Source organism: Pongo abelii, chromosome 6, assembly GCF_028885655.2.
Source record: "Pongo abelii isolate AG06213 chromosome 6, NHGRI_mPonAbe1-v2.0_pri, whole genome shotgun sequence".
Lineage (NCBI taxonomy): Eukaryota > Metazoa > Chordata > Mammalia > Primates > Hominidae > Pongo > Pongo abelii.
This window is the reverse complement of record NC_071991.2, coordinates 124,878,937-124,890,455: the sequence shown is the minus strand read 5'-3', so window position 1 is coordinate 124,890,455 and position 11,519 is coordinate 124,878,937.

The window sequence follows — 11,519 nt, the reverse complement described above, 5'->3', positions numbered from 1 at the left end:
CAAGAGGTGGGAAACAATGAAATTCAGTGGAGTCAAAAAGATTAAGGGGCTGAGATTAAGGAGTTATATGGTTCATCACCAGATAACCAAAATTGCAAAGGGTATTAACAGGAATATGAATGTGGAGCAAAGAATAATATCCAAGTGCCAAGAGAAGCAAATGTCTTGAAGGGATAAATGTTGGTAGAGATTATTTGGAAGTGACGGTAAAAGTGATATCATGGCCTTCAAATGAGGAGGTGTAGAAAGGGCTGTGGGTAAATGCATCAGACTCAGCTCTGGGTCACTGAGGCTACAGAAGTGAGACCATTCTGAAAAGGAAGTTCTCATCCCATTTGTTAGTGGGTATGCAGCTACAAGTCAGACCTGCTAGGGTTACTGGGAGCCCTAGATCTTTTCTCCACTTCCCTAAGATAGATCAGGCTTGGCCATTTGTGGGAGACACTGATCTTACTCCTATCCCAAATTATGTGGCTAAGCTTTCCCCTCTGGTCTGGGAAATTCCTTTTCAATGAGGGGTAGGGACCATGGAGAGGACCAGGGTGAAGACAGATTGGAAAGACACACTGGTGGACAATGGAATGGAGGCAGGGAAGAATACGTCAGCTTTTGATGAAGGAAAATATTTGAGACAGAGAGATAATCTTTGGCCTCTTGAATATGTAAACATAAATCATAAATTTGCTTTCAAAAGCCAAACTCAAAACAATTTATCATAGACTTTTCAAGTGAAATAAACTTTACATGTTTTTCAAATCACTGTCAAATTTATATACCTAAATCATATCATATATTTTAAAAATTACAGTGATTCAAGAAATCCTCCAAATTATTATGTGGGGGATGCTAATAAATACTTTATCAGACAGAAAGCAAAAACGAAATGGAAACAATTCAAAATTCGGTTTGATACTCTGAGATAAAACCAACATTGACTAATGATGAAAACATTTTTGACGCAATTGGTTTCAAACCATAACGTTATTTAAACTCTCAATTACTATCCATAAAAACAAGGCAAAAAATGACATTCTACTCATTTTCAGCCAGTATGGAATCAGTCCTCGCAAATTCCAGCAAAGGTTCCCCACCAAGCTCAACCTGGGGTACAATTTACCAGTTTCTACTTCTGGTTGCTGACTCTCTCAGCTTGATATTTTTCTGCCTATAGTGTCTCAATTCCTGCCTCCTCCTATGTAGAAGTTATAGGATTTGACTGAGCTGTTTGCACTTGTGGGGTAAGTTTTTCTTGAAATACATTTATGAGCATGAATTTTGTAATCAGTAGAGCTCCCAACATTTGCCTTTGCACACTGTGCCAGCAGCTTCCAAACTTTGCTGCACGTTCCCCATTGGAATCTCATGGTGCTCTTGGAAGTATACTCATGGTCAGCTCCAGCTCTCAGATACCTTGATTTAATAGGTAGGGGATATAGCCTGAACACTAGGATTTTAAAAATTCCCCAGATGATTCTCATATGCAGCAAAATTTAGTCACTACTGTGCTATATAATCATTTAAGGAATTTAAGCAGCCTGTGAAGGAAGAGAATTAACCCATGTGAGTCACTAGGACTGGGAGAATATAACTATCAAATTACACAGTAGCCTGTAAAAGCAAGTGGTAAGAGATGGGCGAATGACACCATTTAAACAATTTTTACTACAGCTGTTTTCAGTTCTTAATGTATTAAATCTCATTATTCTTAGCTCTGGGCTAAACATTTTCTCTTCTTGGCATTAATATCTTTTACATATTTTTGTACCATTATCTCTTCATTCTGTCATCTCTTGGCAGGTTCTGCATATTTAATTTCTTTTTTTTAAATGAATGAATCCCTGAAGGCTCCTATTTATATGCTTTGCTAGACCTACTGTTTTCAGGTGTCTTGTGTCCCCAGTTTGAACATTGCATAGGACTAGATGGTCTCAGCAGGCAGTCTTTTGCCTCTATACCTAGTCCAAATCAGCGCTGACCTGTTTTTCACTTACGTCGTTGGAAACTAATCTCAAACTTGTTGTTCATTGTCATTCAAAGATCTTACCCTGTTTCTCCATTGTTTTTCCTCCTTGCCATTTGTTGCTTTCCAGGCTTCTCTATTATTGAATAACTATGCAGAAAAGAATTTCCCCAGAGGTACTGGATTGCATTTTTTCCAGATTTAAAAATGTCCATGTTTATTAATGAACAATGTGGGCAGTCTGTGTCTGGGTTGGCCTGTTTTTGTAGCACTCCCTATTGCCTTGCCAGGATACTATTTGAAATATGACTTAATATTCCTTGAACTTCCTTTTGGAAACTGTTAATATATTATATAATGTCAGGCAGGGCATGGTGGCTCACACCTATAATCTCAACACTCTGGGAGGCCAAGGTGAGCGGATTGCTTGAGTCCAGGAGTTTGAGATCAGCCTGGGCAACATAGCGAAACCCTGTCTCTACTAAAAATACAAAAAATTAGCCGGGCGTGGTGGCACGCGCCTGTAATCCCAGCTATTTGGGAGGCTGAGGTGGGGCCATCACCTGAGCCCAGGAGGTCAGGGCTGCAGTGAGCTGTGATTGCGCCACTGCACTCCAGCCTGGGCAACCGGAGTGGAACCCTCTATGTCTCAAAATAAAAAAAAAAAAAAAAAAAAAAAAAAGTCAGAACCAAAGCAACTATAGCCCATATCACAATTGCCTTAAATGGATAGAATTAAGGCTTTTTATTTTTTCACACACAATTCTACCCAATGCCTGCATTTTCTTTTCTTACCTTTTCTGATTATAAAAATAGCATATTATAATTAAGACAAATTGGAAATTACAGATTTTTTTCTATAAAAATCAAATTTATTTTTCAGCATGTTTTTAATTTAATTTAATTTTTTTTTTTTTGAGACAGAGTCTTACTCTGTCATCCAGGCTAGAGTGCAGTGACACTATCTCAGCTCACTGCAGCCTCGAACTCCCTGGCTCAAGCAATCCTCCTGCTTTAGCCTCCCTCCCAAAGTGTTGGGATTACAGTTATAAGCCACTGGGTGAAACCTGTATTTTTGTTTTGATGAAGTCTTTGATAAAGTATGCACCAATGTGGATATATACATAAAGACTGTTCACCCACTTATTCAGCATATTTTCAGTGATTACGACAGTAGTTATTTGCTTTTTATTTTCTATTTTCTTAAATTATACTTCTATATAAATATCACTTATACTTTTAAATTATTTTGAATTGAATATGATTTTTTGTGTTGATCTAATACATTTCAATTAGACTTTTCTGGAAAGTGCAATGTCTCTATAGAATTTACCAAGCTTTCAGAAATTTATAGCAAAATTTCCTTTTAAACTGATGACATTGATTCTCTGTACTTAGTAGAAAAATATAAGCTGTCAACAATATAATTTCATGAAAGTCCTCAGTATAAAAAGTTTTAAGTGGTTGTAGTATGAACTTTTGAAAATGATTTTATCATAAAAAGTTTAAATATATGTGTAGAAAAAACAATACCCAATATACCAAAATATTGACAGTAGTTACTTCAGCATAATTGTAGGCAATTTCCCTCTTGATTTAAAAAATGTGTGTGTTTTTTTTTTTTTTTTTTTTTTTTGAGACAGAGTCTCACTCTTTCACCCAGGCTGGAGTGCAGTGGTACGATCTCGGCTCACTGCAACCTCCGCCTCCTGGGTTCACGCCATTCTCCTGCCTCAGCCTCCTGAGTAGCTGTGACTACAGGTGCCCACCATCAAGCCCGGCTAATTTTTTGTATTTTTAGTAGAGACGGGGTTTCACCGTGTTAGCCAGGATGATCTCGATCTCCTGACCTCGTGATCCGCCTACCTCGGCCTCCCAAAGTGCTGGGATTACAGGCGTGAGCCACTGCGCCAGGCCAAAAAATGTGTGTTTTTTTTTTAAAAAGAACCAGGATACAATCAAGTATGGCCATTAGGTTGTTATGTTTCTTTAGTCTCTTTTCATGACACTGACATTTGAAAAGACCAGTCTTATATAATGCCCTATATTCTGGTGGGTGACTATTTCCTCAAGGTGACGTTTAACTTGTTTTTCTGCTCCCTGAATTTCCTATCAATGAAGTTAGATAAAAGGCCTTGTTTACATTTAGAATAATGTTTTTGGCAAGACCATTTCATAGATGATGCCTCAAGCAATCCTCCTGCCTTGGCTTCCTAAAGTGTTGGGATTACAGGTGTGAGCTACCACCCCTGACATATACTTCTTTTTAATTAGTACACTAGAGTTAGCATTTTCTCATACTTGGGAAATACTGACTCGTACTGATTTGTAAATTTCTTCTTTAATGATTACATACAGTTTTTCCATAGTGTTGCACTAAAATTTTCTTTACTGTTCTTTTCTAGTAAATATTTAGAATGTTTTCAGTTGGTCAATGTCACAAATAATGTTCTAGAACATTTTGTGACTGAATCTTTAAGTGTTGAATTACTTTCACAGGATAGAATCTTTCTATTTTCTTAAAATTCTAATTAAGCATGTAACTACATAAAGTACCCTGGTTAGTGACTGGCTTATAGACATATAATAGGCTTTAATTAAATGCTAGCTTCTTTTTCTTTGTATCTAGTGCCCATCTAGTGCTATAGTTTGCCTCATGCTACCTTATATTTTACTTCACTTTTTAATGTATATACTCTTTTTTTTCAGCAGCCTTAAAAGCTCTTTGAGGTCAGATATTGTGTTTTCCCTACAGCATTGATATGGTTTGACTCTGTGTCCCCACTCAAATCTTATCTTGAATTGTAATCCCCATAATTCCCATATGTCATGGGAGGAACGTGGTGGGAGGTGATTGGATTATGGAAGTGGTTCTCCTATGCTGTTCTTGTGATAGAGTTCCCACGAGATCTAATAGTTTTATAAGTGTTTGGCAAGTTCCTCCTTCCCTGGTCTCTTTTCTGTCCTGCCGCCAGGCGAAGAAGGTCCTTGCTTCCCCTTTGCCTTCTGCCATGATTGTTAGTTTCCTGAGGTCTCCCCAGCCATGTGGAACTGTGAGTTAATTAAACCTGTTTCGCTTTTTAATTACCCAGTCTTGGGTATTTCTTTATAGCAGTGTGATGGACTAATACAAGCATGTATTATGTTTTACTCATCATAGACACTACAGAAATGTTTGTTGATGATAGTGATTTAGTGATATTTAACTTTGTTGTGGCAAATTTAGTAGCTTTAAAGTGAGTTTTAAAGTGATTAGGCCCAGGTGCAGTGGCTCACATCTGTAATCCTAGCACTTTGGGAGGCCAAGACAGGTGGATCACTTGAGCTCAGAAGTTCAAGACCAGCGTAGGCAACATGGCGAAACCCTGTCTCTATTTAAAAAAAAACAATTAAAGTGATTAGAACAACCTCTGATTTTGGGGGCTTATGTCTAATGGAAGGGTTGCTTAGGTCTGTTCCTCCTGTTAAAAGGCTTCATCGTTTTGTATGTATACAGTGGGAATGGGGAGGATGCTACTAATGTGTTTCTTAAATCAGTTCCATGTCCTGCATAAGATATTGTTAACTTTGGTGGTCATAATTCTTTTATTTTAATCACAATCTACCATATATTTTGTGGTATGCTGGTAAGAGGCCCTTGGTGTGGACCAATTAGTAAGTAATGTGGCTGGGTGTCACCCTCCATAATGTGGCAGTATCTTCTCTTGGGAAGATTTCATTGACAGATTAGTCTGCACAAAAGTGGTTAACATGCATATTGGGACAGCCAAATTAGGGGATGTAAAATCTTTATTAATCTAGAACAGTTATTATTTATTTGATATTGATAGACATTAATGATACCCTAAAACAAATACTTTAGAAACTTTTTTTTTCTTTTTAATTTTTTGTAGAGATGGGATCTCTCTATGTTGCCCAGGCTGGTCTCAAACTCCTGGGCTCAAGTGAACTTCCTGCCTCAGCCTCCCAAAGTGCTGGGTTACAGGCATGAGCCACCATACCCAGCCCCAAACAACTACTTTTTAATGCCTTATTTTTATGAAAGGAGGGTGGACCAGTGGTAAATCTTTCTCTTTGAAGGTCCTTTGGTATTACTTCAATTGAATTAAAGTTGATATTTAATACAATATTATTACTTATAATCTATTAAATAATTTTTCTTGGTTATAGTTCACATCTTTTTTTTTTTAACAGTTTACAGTTTTTAAAATACTTCTTTTAGTTTGAAACATTTTATATTCAGAAATGTTTAGACCAAAAATTACAAATTGTCTTTCAAATTAAAACTGACAGTCATTCTTCTCCATGAGCAAACTATATTTTTGTTGCATAGACCATACAATAAATTTTGAAATGGATGATTACATTTTATTTTTTAAATTATTTTAGAATGGAAGAGAATTTTTTAAAAATATACTTAATCTATATTGATAACAGGAATCATGTTATTAATAAATAGAACTACAAATAAATGCTCAATAAATGTTTCTTGAGTAAATGAATGAGTTTTTTCTCTGCTGATATTGGTAAGGCCTAATGAAAGAACAAGCACACAGTCTATGAATAACATAAAATATTTTGCAGTCTTTAGAATAGAGGATAATAATACCTCCTTTTAACTTTAAAGAAGCATTTAATCTGCCTTTTGGGCCTACAAGATGAATATTGTCATTTTTCTTTTCAAGATGAGAAATGTTCACAAAACTTCCCCCTCTCTGCCCCCATGGTGGAAAAACTCATCAAAGCAAATTAACCCTCTGTATTTTCAGTGTTATAAGCATTAGCCCCACTCACCATCATAACATCTTTATAACATAAGTATTATTATTTTTTGCACCTAGGTAGATAAATTGAGGGACCATGTCTCAATATGAATGTATTGAGTTATTTAGTGTCATAAGAGTTTTCTCATTCTTATATTTTTATATTAGGTACACAGAATCCATGCATACTTTTGATAGAATACTGTTTTCCATTATTATTAATTGTAGTTAGTACAAACCAATTTCTCATTCTGCAAAATACCAAAAGATCTTAGAAAGTAAATCAAGTATCTTCCAATGGACAAATGCTTTAATTAACTGGGGGAAATAATACAATGAAATAGAAAGACTAAGCACCAAATTGCATCCCTTCCTGTATTTGTACTTACCAACTACCTTGTCATTATCAAGTTCATTTCAAACTCCTATATTAGTTTGATTATACTTTTGTTTAATCAAACTGGGATTATTACTTTTGTTACCATTCTCTCAGACCTTCCCACATAAGTGTTTCTGTTTGATTTGACAAACTCCTAGAAGTTGCTCTGGGACCACATGTCTCACACATTTTATAAAGTTCATTTGTTCCTTCCCTTCTAGTACTCCACTTGATCTCCATAAGACTAAGTGAACCTATGTACATCTAAATATATACATGCAAAGCCATGCATCAGTTTTTATTTCTAGCTCAAAATCCATATGTATCCCCAACCTGTCTTCAGGAGAGAATGTGGCAGTGATTTCTGGAGGGGAACTAGATAGGTTGGACAGATGGCAGTGCTAGGGTGCATTTAAATTTTGTTTTCTTCTGGTATTTTTTTACCACCAGCACTCAACCTCATCCTAGAAACTCTTCAGTTTAGAAAATCTTCCCAGGCCTGGTTAAAAACTTCAAGCAAGCCACCTGAAAAAGATCACAAGCTGAAAAAAGATAAGGTGTATGTAAAGTAAGTGCAGGATGTATATGTGGAAATGAGAATGTGTCAAGGACAAATTCTAAGCTCTATTCTGAAGGCAGATTTTATTTCCTTTGAATTATACTCTTTCTATTCCCTTTACTTCATGCTACCTGGGGCACTTGAGTCAGGACAGAAAACAATAAAATTAATCACTCTAAAATGTTACAGCATTACTAGTATATTATTTGTTTTTATAACCTCTGTGATGTTGTTAATATGACTCCCATTTTACAGCTGAGAAAAGTGGAGTTCAAAGAAGTTAAGCGATTCATAGAATCAGTAAGTGGTGGAACTTGGACTTAATCTAGGGCTTTTGACTCTACTCTGTGCTTTCTTTAGTAAGTCATAATAGGAAGACAATAACACAGTATTTGGGAATTGCCAAAAATGAACATAAGAAAAAACACCATATTTGGAATTTCAAAGGTTATTCTAACAACATTACATACAGAATGATTATTTGGGTAGGAAATTGTAGAGAAATAGAATGCCAAACTTTCTTCTAGCTCACTAGATTGTTACAAGGCAACCCTGTAAAAGGCTATGCTTCATTGGTTTCAGAAATGACAACCACAACAATAAGAATGGAGACCCATAAAATTCACAGGAAGTACCTAAAAGAAATCTAAATGAAAAACATTTAAAAATGAAAACAATAGATCTATGTAAAAGAAAACATCTTAAAGAATCAAAGTAAGGAAAATAAAAAACTTCAATCTCAGTTGCAGCAATAAAAGGCAAACAGCTAAAATATGAACTCCCTTTTATTACAGTATAACTGCCAAGCAGCCAAAGAGAGGAGCAGCCCATGCATGACAAGGGATTATAGGCAGTGACTCTGTGTATTATATGAAGAATTTATCTATAGATTCCAAAACATATTCTTTATTTGCAGTAGGAAATATTTCCATATTTTAACAAATTCAGTTATAATTAAAATAAGTCTATTTGGACTTCTTCTCTAGAATAATTTCTGCCTAATTCTCACCTAATATTATCAGCCCATTCATCACATATTAGAAGGCAAAAAAAAAAGGTAATGGAAAATAATGTGTTTGTTCAATTCAGTTTATTAAAAATGCTTTTTATGTCAGTTTAAAAAACCTGGGGTAGCTGGCAAGATGGCCAAATAGGAACAGCTCCGGTCTGCATCTCCCAGCAAGATCAATGCAGAAGGCGGGTGATTTCTGCATTTCCAACTGGGATACCTAGCTCATCTCACCGGGACTGTTTACACACTGGGTGCAGCCCACGGAGAGCAAGCAGAAGCAGGGTGGGGTGCTGCCTCACTCAGGAAGCGTAAGGGATCAGGGAACTCCCTTCCCTAGCCAAGGGAAGCTGTGTCTGGAATTGATGGGTTCTTGGTCTCACTGACTTCAAGAATGAAGCCGCGGACCCTTGCGGTGAGTGTCACAGTTCTTAAAGGCAGCGTGTCCAGAGTTTGTTCCTTCTGATGCTCAGATGTGTTCAGAGTTTCTTCCTTCTGGTGGGTTTGTGGTCTCGCTGGCTTCAGGAGTGAAGCTGCAGACCTTCACAGTGAGTGTTACAGCTCATAAGGCTGTGTGTCTGGAGTTGTTCATTCCTCCTGGTGGGTTTGTGGTCTTGCTGGCCTCAGGAGTGAAGCTGCAGACCTTCGCAGTGAGTGTTACACCTCATAAAGGCAGTGCGGACCCATAGAGTGAGCAGCAGCAAGATTTATTGCAAAGAGTGAAAGAACAAAGCTTCCACAGTGTGGAAGGGGACCCCAGCGGGTTGCCACTGCTGGCTCGGGCAGACTGCTTTTAGTCCCTTATCTGGCCCACCCACATCCTGCTGATCGGTCCATTTTACAGAGAGCCGATTGGTCTGTTTTACAGAGAGTTGATTGGTCCACTTTGATAGAGTTGATTGGTGCATTTACAATCCCTGAGCTAGACACAAAAGTTCTCCAAGTCCCCACTAGATTAGCTAGACACAGAGCACTGATTGGTGCATTTACAAACCTTGAGCTAGACACAGGGTGCTGATTGGTGTGTTTACAAACCTTGAGCTAGACACAGAGTGCTGATTGATGTATTTACAATCCCTTAGCTAGACATAAAGGTTCTCCAAGTCCCCACCAGATTAGCTAGATACAGAGTGCTGATTGGTGCATTTACAAACCTTGAGCTAGACACAGAGTGCTGATTGGTGTATCTACAATCCCTTAGCTAGACATAAAGGTTCTCCAAGTCCACACTAGACTCAGGAGCTCAGCTGGCTTCACCTAGTGGATCCTGCACCAGGGCCACAGGCGGAGCTGCCTGCCAGTCCTGCGCCATGCACCCGCACTCCTCAGCCCTTGGGTAGTTGATGGGACCACAGAGCAGGGGGCAGCACTCGTTGGGGAGGCTTGGGCCACACAGGAGCCCACGGCGGCGGGGCAGGGAGGCTCAGGCATGGTGGGCTGCAGGTCCTGAGCCCTGCCCCGCAGGGAGGCAGCTGAGGCCTGGCAAGAATTCGAGCCCAGCACTGGTGGGCCGGCACTGCTGGGGGACCCGGTGCACCCTCTGCAGCTGCTGGCCTGGGTGCTAAGCCCCTCACTGCCCAGGGCCAGTGGTGCCAGCCAGCCGGCCACTCCAAGTGTGGGGCCTGCCGAGCCCACGCCCACCCGGAACTTGCGCTGGCCTGCAAGCGCTGCGCACAGCACCAGTTCCCACCTGTGCCTTTCCCTCCACACCTCCCCGCAAGCTGAGGGAGCCGGCTCCGGCCTCCGCCAGCCCAGAAAGGGGCTCCTACAGTGCAGCGGCAGGCTGAAGGGCTCCTCAAGTGCAGCCCCATGTTGGGCACCCAGGCTGAGGAGACGCCAAGAGCGAGCAAGGGCTGTGAGGGCTGCCAGCACGCTGTCACCTCTCATAGCCATGAGGGACTGTGCCGTGAGGAATGGTGCATTCTGGACCAGGTACTACTCTTTTCCCACAGTCTTCACAACCCACAGATGGGGAGATTCCCTCGGGGCCTGCACCACAAGGGCCCTGGGTTTCAAGCACAAAACTGGGAGGCCATTGGGGAGACACCAAGCTAACTGCAGGAGTTTTATTTTTCATACCCCAGTGGTGCCTGGAATGCCAGCAAGACAGAACCGTTCACTCCTCTGGAAAGGGGGCTGAAGCCAGGGAGCCAAGGGGTCTATCTCAGCAGAGAGCCCAGAAAGCTAAGATCCACTGGCTTGAGATTCTTGCTGCCAGCACAGCATCTGAAGTCGACCTGGGATGCTCCAGCTTGGTGGGGGGAGTGGTGTCTGCCATTTTGGAGGCTTGAGTAGGCGGTTTTCCCCTCACAGTGTAAACAGAGCCTCCTGGAAGTTCGGACTGGGTGGGGCCCACCGCAGCACCACAAAGCCACTGTAGCCAGACTACCTCTCTAGATTCCTCCTCTCTGGGCAGGGCATTTCTGAAAGAAAGGCAGCAGCTCCAGTCAGGGGCTTACAGATAAAACTCCCATCTCCCTGGGACAGAGCACCTGGGAGAAGGGGCAGCTAAGGGCACAGCTTCAGCAGACTTAAACGTCCCTGCCTGCTGGCTCTGAAGAGAGCAGCGGATTTCCCAGCACAGCACTCAAGCTCTGCTAAGGGACAGAGTGCCTCCTCAAGTGGGCCCCTGACCCCCGTGCCTCCTGACTGGGAGATACCTCCCAGAAGGGGTTGACAGACACCTCATGCAGGAGAGCTCTGGCTGGCATCTGGTGGGTGCTCCTCTGGGACGAAGCTTCCAGAGGAAGGAACAGGCAGCAATCTTTCCTGTTCTGCAGCCTCTGGTGGTGATACCCAAGCAAACAGGGTCTGGAGTGGACCTCCAGCAAACTCCAGTAGATCTGCAG